Below are 12,011 nucleotides of genomic sequence, written 5' to 3' on the forward strand. Positions count from 1 at the left end.
CTGTCAACAAAGGTCTGTCTAGTCAAAGCTATGGTTTTTCCAGTAGTCAAGTATGGATGTGAGAGTTGGAATATAAAGAAAGCTGAGCACCGAAGAATTGATGCTTTTGAACTGTGGTGTGGAGAAGACTCTTGAGAGTCCCTTGGACTGCAAGGAGATCCAACCAGTCCATCCTAAAGGAAATCAGTCCTGAATATTCACTGGAAGGACTGATGCTGAAGCTGAAACTCCAATACTTTGGCCACCCGATGTGAAGAACCGAATCACTGGAAAAGACCCTGATGCTGGGAAAGATTGAAGGCAGGAGGAGAAGGGGACGACAGAGGATGAGATGGTGGGATGGCATCACCGACTCTATGCACGTGAGTTTGAGTAAACTCCGGAAGTTGGTGATGGACAGGGAGAGGCCTGGCGTGCTGCAGTCCATAGGGTCGCAAAGAGTTGGACACGACTGAGTGACTGAACTGACTGACTGAGGAATTAGTTTAGACCCTAAACAGGTTTAGAATATAGCTCCACTGTATCTTTCCCTTGTATTAACTTTTATTAGTGTGATGGGTTTTCAGGAAACACTGAGGATGCATCAACATTTCTGAGTCCACAGCACACAACAGAAATCCACAGGATTTAGTACTGTTCCAGACCCTGTGTTAAGACAGCTAGATATTAGAGCTCATGGCCTATCTGAAAATTTTCCTTAATTATGAACAATTTGTCACTTTTTCATGATGAAATCTTGTGATAATGAAAAATATATGTTATTACAGCATAATCTTACATAACACTCCAACTGTGTTGGAGAAATGTGTGTGAATAAGGAAAAGGGAGGAAAGACACACACACACTTATACATGTACACACAAAGGTATATAATGCTCAAAACCCCACATCTCGAAAATATTATATACAAATTATCAGTTTATAAATTTCATCTTGTATACCTTTCATCTCAGGGAAAAAAAGCAAGTTTGCTCATGAGAAAAGAAATTCCACAGTCTCTTCTATGCTGTGCTATGCTTAGTCACTTAGTCATGTCTGACCCTTTGCCACCCTATGGACTGTAGCCCGCCAGGCACCTCTGTCCATGGGAATTCTCCAGGCAAGAATACTGGAGTGGGTAGCCATGCCCTCCTCCAGGGGATCTTCCTAACCCAGGGATCAAACCCAGGTTTCCCGGCATTGCAGGTGGATTCTTTTACTGTCTGAGCCGACAGGGAAATCCAGTCTCTTCTATAGCTAACCTTGTATTTGTGATGTGGGGTTGGGAAGCAATGCTCTCTTGAGAGATACTAGCTGTTTTTCACAAAGAGTACTCAAGATAAGAAAGCTGTGAGGTCTAAGATTCAGAATCCAACAATGCCAGTGACACAGAAATGAATCAAACACTAGGTGCACTGTGTTAAAAAAAAGACACCTTTAGTTGTTAGAATTTGGGGACAGAAGCTCCATACGGAGATTAACAACACAGTTTATTAAAATGGAAGGAAGTGTAGTATAGATATATAAGCATACAGAGGTAAGGTGAGGGGACATCTGAGACAAGAAAAAAGAAAGTCATTCAGCGACTTCCTCTACTAGAAGCTTATACACCAAGTGTAAAAGGCCCCCAAAGGTCAAACATGGGACATTTTGAGCATCCAAAAAAAAAGTCTGTGATTATTGGTAAAACACAGAGAAAATTAAAATCCATGAGTTTATAAAGATACCAAAACAGAGCAAAAAAAAAAAAAAAAAAGAAAATTCATTTCCTATCATTAGAGGTATACCAACTTCTTACTCAGAAAATTGCTAAAGGATTCTGAGTAAATTAAGAATTTATCTGAACTTTTGGGAAGAAATTATAATCTATTCCTAACTGATGAGAGATATCTTTACAGATGATGGAAGGCTAATCAATATAAAAGGAATGTTAGAATTAGAAAATTACCATTTTGTAATAGCCAAAGAAATAGTTGATTCAGGCAAAGACTGTTATCAGTAGATGATAAAGGCTGCTGAAGAAGCATAAGAGTATTGTGTCAAAGTGTCACTACTCTACCTCCTAATTACAAAGTCTTTACAATGGAGAGATCTGGTATTTATCATCTTGAACAAACAAATCCATCACCATTAACAGTCAGACATTATGACATGATGTTTCTCTTATTGTGATGTGACATGAGGTACACAGCATCACCTATGAAGTATTATTACCAAAAATGTTTAACTGAATCTAGCCAAGACTTCACTGCCAGTTTGTAAGGAAATACAGGGATAAAGGAACAAATTACATGAAACTGAGAGGAATCTCCAGTTTCTCAGAAAACTCTAGAAGTGATATATTATACAAGACAAATGGCCTGGTCTCTTCAAAAGGAAAGACTGCATCGATCCTAAATAAAGTGGTTTAGATTTAAAAAGAGACTAAGGAAACATTTTTGGAGAAAAAAATACCATAGCTAACAAGTGTTGTGTTGGAGACAACTGGGAAAACCTGAACATGAACTAGATATTAGATGGTACTGGGAAAGTATTGTTAATTGCCTCCGCTGTGACAATGTATTGTAAGATCAATGAACTAAAACAATGTCTGTTTTAAAAAGATGCACTAAAGTATTTAAAGCATTAAAGTGTCATGATGTCTACAATGTAAAGATTTATATATTATATACAAACACATATGCACATATAAAGTGGCTCCCCCAGTGGCTCAGCAGTAAAGAATCTGCCTGCAATGCAGGAGACCCAGGTTCAATCCCTGAGTTGGGAAGATCCCCTGAAGGAGGGCACAGCAACCCACTCCATTATTCTTGCCTGGAGAATCCCATGGACAGAGAAGTCTGGTGGGCTACACATAGGGCCACAAAGAGTCAGGCACAACCGAAGAGACTGAGTATGCACGCATGCACATATACAGATAAAACAAATACAGTAAAACATGAAAAACTGTTGGAATCTAGGGAGTAATTGGTATAAAGATGACAACTGTACTATTCTTTCCATTTTTCTGTATGTTTACAATTTTTTACCTAGACAGCTCAAAATGCACTTCCTTTCCTCCAGGAAGGCCTCCCAAGTGAACTCTCCTCTATTTGCTCACAATTCATAGTGAAGCACACATTCTGCAACTATCTTTCAGAGTACTAGCAGCAATATTCTGTGCAGGCACTCAGAAAAGCATCTCAAATAACTGAGTTAGTCTTTTAATTTCTCAACAGAGTAGCAGTTCACTTGTATAAACAATCTTGAGTCACAGCTCTCAAAGGGAGATCATCAAACATCACTTATGGGGTTACAGAATTTCCCATGGAGAAACAATCAGCAAGTGTGATAGGGAGAAATTAGAATACAAGTTGTACGTGTCTTCCTAGCATTGCTTTTAAAAAGCCACGTTATCCAGGCATATGACTTTATTCTCATGAGATTATTCTTCAGTCCAACAATATCTTTCACCACTACCTCTGGTCTGCAAAACAGTGACAATATTTATCCACAACTCCTGGGGATAATGAAGCTTAACAAGGTACATAATGAACTTTAAAATCTCACACAAAAGAGTGCACGAAGTTTTATTGTTTTTGTTACTGTTTTGTTTTTTTTGGCTGAATTGTGAGGCACGAAGGATCTTAGTTCCCTGACCAGGGATCAAACCCATGCCCACTTACTGGAAGCATGGATTTTCCACATTGGACTGCCAGGGAAGTCTCCTGCAGGAAGACTTAAAAAATCAGATAGTACAGTGCTGGTGAGGAAAGAGCCAGACTCACACTGCTGGCAGGAATATAAATTAATACAACTTTTATGAAAAGCAATTTAGCAATATTTAACAACATTAAAAATCCATATAACTTTCCACCTGGAATTAATCCAACAGACATCGATGTACATAAAAAGGACACATGAGGAATTAACTGTAGCACTGGAAACAACCTAACTATCCAATAAACGCTGGCTGGATAATGGCACATCTATACAGCGGAATATCTGCCAGCTTTCAAAACGGAAGAGGTTAAAAAAAAAAAAAAAAGGAAGAGGTACTCTATGTACTGTATGAAATGACAGCCAAGATATACTAAGTGAAAAAAGCAAAGTGCAGAATAGTAGGTATAGAATCTTACCATTTATGTAAACAACAAATAAAAACAAAAACACCAAAGAATATATAGTTGCATATGCATGTAAAAGCGTTATCTATGCAAGGTAAACAAGATACAGGAAACAATTTCCTTCAAGGGAGGTATCTAGAAGGATGAAAGGAGGACATACTCTATGTAGTTTCTGATTTTTGTATCGTATGTGTGTACATGTGTTACCCATTTTAAAGAGTTATTTTTTTAAACAAGGCTCTACACCAATTTAAGGCTTCCCATGGCAACCCACTCCAGTATTCTTGCCTGGAGAATCCCAGGGACAGAGGAGCCTAGTGGGCTGCCGTCTATGGGGTCGCGCAGAGTTGGACACGACTGAAGCTACTTAGCAGCAGCAGCAGGTGGCGCTAGTGTAAAGAATTCATCTGCCAACGCAGAAGACATAACAGATGCTGGTTCAATCCCTGGGTCAGGAAGATCCCCTGGAGTAGGAAACTGCAACATGCTCCAGTGTTCTTACCTGGAAAATTCCAAGGACAGAGGAGCTACAGTTTATGGGGCAGCAAAGAGTTAGACAGAACTGAGCAACTGAACACATTGCACCCATCTGAATTATTTAATTAATACTTATCTTAACCTAAAAGCATTTCATGTCTTCACACCATACAACTTTTTTATGAGACTTCAGTAAATTCAACCAGATAAAAAGAAAGCACCCTATATGACAGAAGTCTACTGAGAAGAAAAAAGGACATTTATTTACCTCCATTTTACTTCCAAATTTTACCAGACTAGGGGACTTCCCTGGTGGTCCAGTGGTTAAGGCTGTGCTTCCACTGCAGGTGGCCCGGGTTCAATCCCTGCTCAGGGAACTAAGATCCTGCATGCTGCATGCATGGCCAAAAATTTTTAAAAATTAAAGAAATAAAAAAGATTTTACCAAACTACCTGACAGAAGTCTGGACATAGGCAACATTGAACATCTCCAAGCACTAAACTAACCACTATGAAGAGCTCTAAAAGGATAAGTCCCAAAGTATCAAATGGACATCAACCTCCCCCAGCCTAAGCATGAGGTGGTCACAATAACTTATACTTCTCAGTCTTCACACAAGAAAAAAGATGAATGTCCAGCTCTTTCAAAGGATACAAGAAGATACATGCTAAGTCACTTCAGTCGTGTCCGACTCTGTGTGACCCCACAGATGGTAGCCTACCAGGCTCCCCCATCCCTGGGATTCTCCAGGCAAGAACACTGGAATGGGTTGCCATTTCCTTCTCCAAAGCATGAAAGTGGAAAGTGAAAGTGAAGTCGCTCGGTCGTGTCCGACTCTTAGCGACCCCGTGGACTGCAGCCTACCAGGTTCCTCCATCCATGGGATTTTCCAGGCAAGAGTACTGGAGTGGGGTGCCATTGCCTTCTCTGACAAGAAGATATATGCCCCCCAAATTCTTGTGCTTCCTATGTCATTGCTTGGCTCCAGCTGTAACCATTACAACAGAAAACAGCATGAAAGACAGCTGAACCATGCCAAGGCCACAGTAAAATGAGGAAGTAAAATATATATATATACTTTAAAGCCCAAGAACTTAAGGCCCTAGAGTTAAGAATGACAACCCCTTCTCCCCCAAAAAGCCTTGAGAGATGAGTATCAAAGAAAGAACACAAAGGAAAGAAAAGAGAAAATAAGGCTTCCTAATAATATGTCCAACTCAATGGACATGAGTTTCAGTGAACTCCTGGAGTTGGTGATGGACAGGGAGGCCTGGCATGCTGCAATTCATGGGGTCGCAAAGAGTCGGATACGACTGAGCCACTGAACTGAACTGAACTGAATAATATGTCCCATTCCTATGTTATCCAGACAGGAAGCAAGGTTGGCAAAGACAACTAAAAGAACACAGAAAATGTGCACCACCACCCCCGCCAACAATTTAACTATTCATTTCAATGCTATTCAGCAAACCTTTTGCTTCTAAGAGTTTATCATCTCTTCACCCTGTTCTGATGGCAGCGAGTATTCAAGAGTGGCAACATAGGAGCAAATCAAGGGACCATGTATAATCTTCCAACTGAAAACACAGGTTCTAGATCACTGAGATATTACTGCACCTTAAAGTTCATTTTAAAAATTGCTCTTTGTTATTTGCAAATGTGAAAGAAACACCATTCTTGTTACTTAAAACTTCCACTGGCTAAGTTATCGCTCACCAGTAGTTTCAGATTGCTTTTTTCATGTGCTATTCAAAACATCAATAATGTACAGCTAAAAACGAAAGCACTAAAGAAGATCTTTTACCAAAAAAGAGGCAAATAGGTCACACCGAGGAGGGCTAGAGATCAGAGTACATAGATGTCTTGATGTACAGTTACTACTCTAAGCCTTATACTCTTTACTTCATCTGGTTCTGTGAGAATAAGTAATTTTACTAAAAGGAAACCCCCCTTACTTTCTTTTTTATGGCCCTAGTCCTCCTTAGAAAGGCTACCAAAATCCCTTGCCAGAACAATTGCCACCTACTCCTAAATTTAGAGGAGGTTTGCATTAGCGATACAACATGACGATGGAAGAATCCGAGGAAAGAAAAGGAATACTAGAACTATAAGTTCCAATGGCAGTTTCCAAAGAAGGGTCAGCGTAGGGAACGCTTGCTCTCGGAGGCGTTTGGAGCCTGGGAATCCCTATGACAACACAAGACGCGAAAGGTGCTTTGTCATAAATTCCCTCAAGTAATTTAAACCCTCCCTTTTGGAGAGAAGCAACAGGCCCACTATCTGGCACCAAGTCTAGCCCACTGCCTAGGAAGAAGGCGGGCGCGCGGTCAAGTGGCTCTTTATCCCGCAGGTCCCTGCAACACAGCGATGCGCATGCGCCCCGAGGGCAGCGACCAAGCACCCCTAGCTTGTTCACACTCGAGCATGCGCAGTCACCCATCTCGCCGCAGGCGACAGCTCACTATTTGGCAAGGGGGATGGGACTGGGAAAATCATGGGGGGGGCCGAAGGCAGGGGGCGCGTTTGTGTCTCCTGAATGCTTGGGATTAGGAGAAGGCACGACTGCTGGCATTCGCGGGCCATGTAATCCGGGATGTGGGAAATGGGGCAGAAAACAGTCTATGTGCGGCGCGGGGTGGTGGGGGGGCGGAGAGTGGGGGGTCAGTCACCTCTTAAGGGAGACACCCCCCCCCCCCATCAGACAGGACAACCCTTTCCCTCGACTCTCCTCCCCCACTCACCTGAGAGCGGCGGCGACAGCTGCTGGTCCCCGTCCCCCTGCGCTCGCCTCATACTGTCCGCAACATCCGGGACCTGCGAGACCGCCGATACACAAATACACACACACAAGGAGCGCGCACACTCACACACACACACACACACACCGAAACACACCGGTCGGGGCGTCATGACGTCAGCACGTCGACGCAGCGAGCGCGTACCCGCCGGGGCCCCACCCCGCGCGGCCTCCGCCTCCTCTACTCCGACTCCCCTCCCCTTTTTAGGTTCTCCAGCTCCTCCTCCCTCTGCCTCAAGACTCCGCCTACCTTCCCTACTGCGCATGCGTCCCTTGTGTCGCCAGGGCCCGAAGATTTGAAGGGAAGGAGGGGCTTGAGAAAAAAGAGGCGGGAACTCGCAGAGGGTCGCGTGTAGGGCGCGGCAGTCTGCGCGGAGGTGCGAGGACGAAACAGCGGCTCACCAAGATTGGGAGTCGGGTGAGCGTAACAATAAAGACATTTAACAACAGCACCTTATATTCACTAGCAGCTTGTGGATTACTAAAGACGTTTACATATATTACCTTATTTTTCTAACCAGTTCTGTGTCAGTAAAATATTTTGAACTTTTTGATGATGTTAGAGACTTTTAAGTAACTTAAAAAGTTGAGCTTTCGGAAACAAAAACAAAAAGGCCCATTCTTTTGCGGTAAGGTGGGCATGTAGGTGGCTTAACTGATAGCAAGCTGATTCACGAACAATTTATTTTCTTGGACACCTGGGTCCCCAGTTGGTCTCACATCCTGTCTCCTAAGGACTATCATTGATTGCTGAGTTGAGTAAAAGAAATATATCTCAGGGATTTCCCTGGCAGTCCAGCAGTTAAGAAAGACTCTGTGTTTCCGCTGCAGGGGGCACTGGTTTGATCCCTGATCAGGGAACTAAGATTCTGCCTGAATGCTGCATAGTGCAGTTAAAAAAACCTTAAAAAAAAAAAAAAAAAAAGGTCTCAGAGCATCTGGGCCCTGGGAGAAAGAAGTTGCCTTCACCAGTGATGGAATATTTGATTTGTTATTGCTACAATTCTTGCCTAAGATTAAACTTTAAAAATTTTATTCTTACTGAATCGAGCCAAATAATCTGGAGCAGGCATTGTCTCTTTTCCATACTGAGATTGTATCATTATGTAGACACACACACACACACACACACACAAACATGTGAGGAAGCGTCTTATCCAAAAAAGCAACCAGATAAACCTGTGGGTCATGGGGTGACAAAGTATGAACCCTGCCTTGTGAAAACTGGAAGCTTCTGGAAGCTCTGCTTCTGTGGGACTGTCTCCAGGACACAGTGCTCACTATGTCCTGCCGCATGTGTCCTGGGGCCCCTTGGCTGGTGAGTCTGTTCAGCAGGGACAGCTGGAAAGTACATGAGCCAAACCACATGGGAGGCTGTGACAGTGCCAGACTGTTGTCCACTTTCAAATACACAAGCAGACCCTACAAAATATCCTTGGAATGACAGACAAAACACTCCTAAAGCTTCCTCAACCCATATTTTAGCCAAAATGATCAAGAAATGGAGATCCTAGACTTCCCTGGTGGTGTATGGATAGGAATCCACCTGCCAATGCAGGAGATGTGGGTTCAATCCCTGGTCCAGGAAGATTCTACGTGCCTGGGATCAACTAAGGCTGTGCGCCACAGCTACTGAAGCCTGTGCTCTGCAACAAGAAGAGACACCACAATGAGAAGCCTACATACTGCAACAAAGAGTAGCCCCAACTCGCCGCAGCTAGAGAAAGCCCACACAAAGCAACAAAGACCCAGCACAGCCAAAAAATTTTATTTTAAATGGAGATCCTAAATTCAACAGTGATGTGGTTACTATCCCTGTACCACTTAAAACAAGAAGTACTTTGTCACCTATTAGGCTGATGCTTGAAACTTTCCAACTAGATTTCACTCACTCATCATAATCATCATAACAAACATTTCATTCCATTATCTGAAGGCATCAAGGGTTTTGGTCCTTGAATAAATGTAGAGTGCCCCACAGGCAACCCAGTAACCAGTTACAAAGAATCGATTCCTAGTGTCACTGAAGCTGTTAATTTACTGTTCTCTTGACTTCAGATTTCACAGGATGGCAGGGAAGAAAGAAAAAGTGTACCACTCCTTGGATGGAGAAGTATGGAAGTGGGGAAGGGGTGCTCAGAGGGTAACAAATCTGCCTGCAATGCAGGAGACCTGGGTTCAATCCCTGGGTCGGGAAGATGCCCTAGAGAAGGAAATAGCAACCCACTCCAGTATTCTGGCCTGGAGAATCCCATGGACAGAAGAGCCTGGTGAGCTACAGTCCATAGGGTTGCAAAGAGTCGGACACTGAGTGACTAACGCTTTCACTGCTTTTCACTCTCACTTCTTGGAGGGGAGAAGCATGGAGGTGGGGAAGGGGTGCAGAAGGAGAGAACTGGAGGCATGGTCAACATACTTTAGCTACCTCACAATTGGGGCTGATCATTACAGTTTAGTGAGATTCTGCCTGGGACCTGGGAAGTGACTCCTCAGAGCTGGTGAGTCTGCACCAGCAGCTTGTCCCAGCTGGCCCTGAATCTCTAGAGATCTGGAAGGACGTACAAGTCTATGCCCATCTGTAGCCTGGTGTGATGAGGCTCCCATTCTTCTGTGTGGACCATCCCGCCCACCTGAGACGTGATCTCACCAGCCTCTGTACAAAGGGCTTTGATTTGGTGTGGATCTGATTAAATGACTGTAGACGTCCTTGGAAGCACTATGTGGAAGAATTTTAAACAGCTTCTCCTTTTTAGTATGCACTTCCTCTTCGGTTTTAATTATTTTGTTCCTACATTTTCCCTTTCAATTTACTAAAATCTAGAAATGTAATTAGAGCAGAGGCTGGGCTCAGAGAAAGCTGCCAGGATTTCTACAGCATGATTAAATATACTAGGCATCCCTTTAGTGTGGGGCTGAAAAATAGGATTCTCATTATTATCTTTCCTTATCCAGGAAAGAATCAGCACCACGTACAGATATGGATTTATTGAAAATGCAGCACTAATTAAAAACTCACCCAGTCTCTTGACGAGGATTGGTTGGGGCGGGGGGAGTCCAGTTATTTAATTATTTCCTCCATTGACTGTTTTGTTGTTGTAACCACAAGCAAGAAACCCCCTACCCCATTCCTCTATCCTCAAAATAAAATTCTCTTCCTCATGAGGGACTTAATGAGGCTTTTATCTATGCCACAACAATCAAGCTTACAGTGGCACCAATTCAATTCACTGCTCTTTGTGATGGTAGGAAACACGCAGAACTCGTTTTCTTAATCCAAAACTCAAATGACATAGCGTTCTTTGGCCATCATGAGCCAGGTCTGGGCAAGGAATCTGTCCCAAAGACCCCTAAGATGTCTGGTATTTATTCTGCCTACGAGGACCTTCAGTTCCATTTTACAGTCCAATAAGCAAAGGCATGGTTTCTCTTGAAGGGGTAGGGGAGGTAGAAGCAGGCAAGAATGCACAGATGAGTAGAGGCGTAGGAGAGGGAAATGCAGGAAGGATGATCCTTAGCAGCGGCATGTGTGTGTGCTCAGTCCCTCAGTGTGTCTGACTCTTTGTGACCGCATGAACCAGGCTTGTCTGTCCATGGAATTTTCCAAGCAAGAAGACTGGAGTGGGTTGCCAGCATAGTCCTGTCTAAAGAGGCAGATGACACCCCCTGAGATACAGGTGTAAGACTACACTCAAGGAAGCATACCAACAAGAACACACTGATTAGGTCATGCTAGGGCTGCGATGGGGTTAATAGAAAATTGACAGCGACAAAATATTTATTGATTAAATTTCATAGTGCAACAGCTGTGGCTTAATGAATGAGCTCCAGGCACTTCGCCTGGAGACTCAAGTTCAAACCCAGCACTAACGCTTACTAAATATAAACTTGGACAAACCTCATTGAGTCTCAGTTTTTCCATATGAGCAATGGAGAAAATAATGTCCACCACACCATGTTGTTGTGAGAATTGTCTGAAATCATATTTGAACATATCACAATCACTATACACAGACTAGGATAGACCCCACTTATTTTTGGATGTGTAACTGAATGTGGATCTGGGGTAAGTGTTCACATGCCCGCTGGTCTTCAAGCCTCACTCTAATAGGTGTGCCATCCTTGCTCATTTCCGCTATGCCCTTCTTTAGATTTGTTCAGGAAGCGTGGAACCAAGGAAGCAGCATGGGCTTCTCGGCCAGAATATTGACACTTGCTAGGTGGGGCCCCTGACAAGCTCCCTGGAGTCTGTTTCCTCAGAGACAGTCAGGTTTCTTGTTGCAAGAACTGCCCGAATGCTGGCTACATCAGCCCCAGCTGGAATTTACTGAAGACATATCTCTGGCTCCCAGAATTATCAGGAGTGGAAGAATTGGAAATTCAGCAGAAACCAAGGACTAATAGAGGAAGAACAAAATCTTCTTCAGCAGGACTTTATGGCCAGGAGGTCCAACCACTGAGCACTGCCAGAGTGCCACCACCAGACACATTTGCCCCTGCTGGGCTGTTGCAAAGGACAGCTAACCTTCTTTCCATCTGTATGCCTCAGGCTGCAAACCCAGAGCCCAGGCAGTGGCACCCTGTTGACTAATCCTAGACCACATCCCAGGCCCTGACCACCTTGGTGGTGGTGGTGTTGGGGGTCGGGGGTGGG

The 12,011-nt window shown here is 43.6% G+C and overlaps 1 protein-coding gene across 2 annotated transcripts in view; it reads right to left on the reverse strand.

Moving 5' to 3' along the window:
- SPOP (speckle-type POZ protein) overlaps positions 1-7,509 on the reverse strand; it is an 83,461-nt gene extending 75,952 nt beyond the window's left edge. Inside the window, exon 1 of one of the 2 annotated variants that reach the window (XM_010842767.1) lies at positions 7,305-7,509. The gene's annotated coding sequence lies outside the window, so the exon portion shown is untranslated. The remainder of the gene's footprint in view (positions 1-7,304) is intronic. The other variant, XM_010842766.1, reaches the window with a different exon arrangement.
- Between the last annotated feature and the right edge of the window lie 4,502 nt (positions 7,510-12,011).

The sequence above is a fragment of the Bison bison genome, unplaced genomic scaffold, assembly GCF_000754665.1.
Source record: "Bison bison bison isolate TAMUID 2011002044 unplaced genomic scaffold, Bison_UMD1.0 scf7180017864180, whole genome shotgun sequence".
In the NCBI taxonomy this organism is placed as follows: Eukaryota; Metazoa; Chordata; class Mammalia; order Artiodactyla; family Bovidae; genus Bison; species Bison bison.